The sequence below is a fragment of the Dioscorea cayenensis genome, chromosome 3 (assembly GCF_009730915.1).
Source record: "Dioscorea cayenensis subsp. rotundata cultivar TDr96_F1 chromosome 3, TDr96_F1_v2_PseudoChromosome.rev07_lg8_w22 25.fasta, whole genome shotgun sequence".
Classification (NCBI taxonomy): domain Eukaryota; kingdom Viridiplantae; phylum Streptophyta; class Magnoliopsida; order Dioscoreales; family Dioscoreaceae; genus Dioscorea; species Dioscorea cayenensis.
This window is the reverse complement of record NC_052473.1, coordinates 17,287,286-17,290,994: the sequence shown is the minus strand read 5'-3', so window position 1 is coordinate 17,290,994 and position 3,709 is coordinate 17,287,286. Positions and strand designations below refer to the sequence as shown.

Below are 3,709 nucleotides of genomic sequence, written 5' to 3'. Positions count from 1 at the left end.
TTTTTTCTTTCTTTGATTTGTCCTTTCATCCTCTCACTCTCTCTTTCTCTTTCTCTCTTTCTTTCTCATCTCATTGCAAACATATATGGTAACTTTGCTTTATATATATGTCTATATCTGTATGTGTTATGTGCTTCATTGTTTGTTGTTTTTCTTTGTTTTACTTGTTGGGTTTAATTGTTTTGAAACATCTCAAGACAGAGAGAGAGAGAGAGAAAAGGGAGAGAGATCCGGTGGAGGAGGAGGAGGAGGAGCGTGACTTTTGAGATGGAGTTGGGAAGTGCAATGGATTGGGACAGGCGTTGCCATCTCCATTCTCTATGGATTCAAAGGACTTCTCTGTTGACTGCTTCTCTCTCTTAATTAGTACTCTTTCTCTTTCTTACTTTCTTTCTTCTTGTGATTTGCTTCTTCTTCTTGTTCTTGTTCTTGTTCTTGTTCTTCACTAGAGCTTTCAAACCTTTTGTATGTTCTTGTGGTATTCTTAATTTCTTGTGTCTTTTTCACTTTGATGATCATATATAAAGGTTCAAGAGAGTTCTCTTTTTTTCTTGTCAAACTCCACCCTTTGTGAGAGTGCTTCTTGTTGTTCTTCTTGCTCTTGTTCTTCTTCTTAATTAGAGCTTTCAAACCATTTTCATGTTCTTTTGGTGTTCTTAATTTCTTGTCTTTTTCACTTTGTTGATCATAAAAATTCAAGTGAGTATTCTTTCTTTCTTCTCAAACTCCACTCTTTGTGATTTGCTTCTTCTTCTTCTTCTTTTTACTTGAGCTTACAAACCTTCTTTTGTTGTTGTTGTGATGTTCTTAATATCTAGTCTTTTTTTACTTTGATGATCATAAAAGTTCAAGAGAGTTTTCTTTCTTAATTTCTTCTCAAACTCCACTCTTTGTGATTTGCTTGTTGTTGTTGTTCTTCTTCTTCTTCACTAAAGTTTTCAAAACCTTTTTATGTTCTTGTGGTGTTCTTTCTTGTCTTTTTCACTTTGATTATCATAAAGGTTCAAGAGAGTTCAACAATTCCTCTTCTTTATTATCTCTAGATCTCATCTTTAATTAAACAAGGTTTGTTTTCATAACTACATCTCTTATAAGTTTCAATAGATCAAACTTTCTTTTTTATCATCTCATGGATTTAATAAATATACACTCTTATTCTTAATTTAGTGATGATTTCAGCTCAAAGAAAGCTCTATATATGTGTGATCTCTCTTGAGGCCGTGACTCATCTTATGAGGTATGTGAAATCTTTTTAACAACTCTTGATCTATTTAACAAAACATATTCCCATCTTGTAATTTGATTGAATCAAACAAGTTAATTTGGTATTATTGCATATCTTGCCCAAGAGTACTTAATTTTGAAGAGAAATCAAGGAACAAGTCTTACTTTAGATATCCTTTAAGGAAGAGAAATCATCAAGTTAAATGCTTCATTGAAAGTAATATTGTCTAGTTTTGTATATATAACTAGTGATTTACAAGTGAATGTTCAAGTGTTTAATTACTTGGTCATTATGAAGATCTTGGTTTAGTGCTTGTAATTGAGTTGGTTAACCTAAAACAAACCGAAGAGATTACCCATAAACAGAAACATATATATGTATATAAATATGTCAATGATTTGGTATTTCCAAAGAAAAATTGATAAAAAGATATAAACCCTAGTGATTTCGGTGAGACTATATTAATTTTCACCATTGAATTGCAGAAAGAAAGTTGCATTTCCATTTGTCAAGATAAGAATCAAGATAGAAACTAATTGTAAGTGTATTAGTATCAATTTCTTTTCTCTTAATTAATTTCTTGTAATTTTAAACATTGTGAAATAAGATGATTTCACTTAATTAAAACTATCAGCTCATAAATAAAAGAAGTCAAGAATTGCACTTGGTTAATTTAACTTACAGTAATTTGGTTCGAAATATTGTAACACATCATCATATTGTTGTGAATTTCAGACATGAAGAACATCATTCGAAAAATTATTTTGAAAGAGCAATGCATATATATATATATATGCAGAAAGATATAGATAGATATATTGGTGATCAACATTGGTTTAATTAGATGATTAAAACTAATATCATGTTGCTCTAACATCATGTTAGTTGAAGTCGATAAAAACTAAAACCTTAGCTTTATAATTAAGGATATACTTCGATGAGATGCGAGAAAACTAAAGCTAGATTGAAATCAAGTATGTTGATGTTTGTTTTCTATCGAAATATGGTTGAATTAGTTGGAACATTATTCATGTGCGTATCACTTTCAGTAACTTGTTTTTAGCTATCATGTTGACACCTTTGAATCAATTAAAGATGCAGAATCATTCACTATCATTCACTGTGACTTTTTGCATCAAGATTTCTACTAAAGTAGAAGTCATTTTCTTCAATGTAATCTGATCTATATAACATGTGATTTCTTGCAGCTAAATTCTTTCTAACTGACATTCATTAATGTTAATTATATATAGTACCTCTTAATTTCCTTAATAAGATTGCACTTCTCTATCAATTTCATATATACTCCCCTTAATTAGGTGACAATAATGTATACCATTTGCATAATCAATTGCACTTCACCATTTCATATTGATTTTTTGCCTCTTTGTTGTTGTTGTTGTTGTTCATTTGACAGATGTTTGCTTTTGAAGAACTTAATGTGAAACAAAAAACTGTGTCACAACTTCATTGATGATTTTTCTTCATTTCTTTGAATGGAATGCATCCTTTTATTTTGTAAGTACACTTCTAACCAGTAAGTACTATCTTTGTTTTGCTACATACTTAATTATTAATGTGTCAATAAATTCTAGTGTTTATATATATATATATGTGTGTGTGTGTGTGTGTGACTTGTTTCTTTTGTTAGAGAAGAAGTTAATTGGTGATTTGAAAGTTTAACTTGTTAAGATGCTCTTGGATATGAATCAAGGAAAACAATACGAAGAATTTTAATTGTAGAACTTGATAGCTAGGTGAGAGTAAAACATGGGTTGATGAACTTCCGAACACTTTCATGTGTTTAGTTCATGGAAGTGATCATGAAAGTGTGAAATCGAAACAATTTTTCTTGGTTATCTTTATATATATATATATATATATATATATATATAATTACTACTATAACAAATCGAGCATCTCTTATTGTGCATAGAAGTAATTGAAATAAATGCATTCTAAATCTTGTCCAAAAATTAATGATTTGGTTTTATAGTTATTTACATCTTTGAATGGAATGCATTGTAGTACTTGTTTTATAAAGATATATAAAGGTTGTATTTTAGTTTGCTAAATTGAACTTTATGAACTTAATTGTTCTTTTTTTTTTTCAACTTTCTTCAGTCTTTAATTTTCGTCGATGCAAATGATGAAATAAACATCATATAATTTCTTTTTATTTATTTATTTTTTTAATCTTGAAGTTTCCGACATTATTAATCATTGTATCATTTATCTTTGCTATTGCACTAGTGATTACTGTTTTTTATTTTAGTTCAATTGTTATCAAAGTGATCAAATATAAGTTTCTTATTATCGTTGTAATTATTCGGTTTACTTGCTTGATATCTTATTAACTTCAAGAAATAGCAGCTTCAACATCAAATTTTTTTCATAATTTTCACATGATTTAATTTATTTTTAAAAAAATGAATAAATCACAATATTATTACAAAATAAAAGAGTACAGAAAAAAAAAATAAG

General features: G+C 28.6%; 1 long non-coding RNA gene across 2 annotated transcripts; it reads left to right on the top strand.

The window, feature by feature from the left end:
- The first annotated feature begins 791 nt into the window (after positions 1-791).
- Positions 792-3,071, top strand: LOC120256147. Of its 2 annotated transcripts, none has more exons than XR_005535192.1 (3): positions 792-1,065; positions 1,168-1,237; positions 2,643-3,071. It is a non-coding gene; the product is annotated as an uncharacterized LOC120256147 (long non-coding RNA). The 2 variants fall into 2 exon arrangements; XR_005535193.1 differs by having other exon boundaries at positions 1,168-1,763.
- The last annotated feature ends 638 nt before the right edge of the window (positions 3,072-3,709 follow it).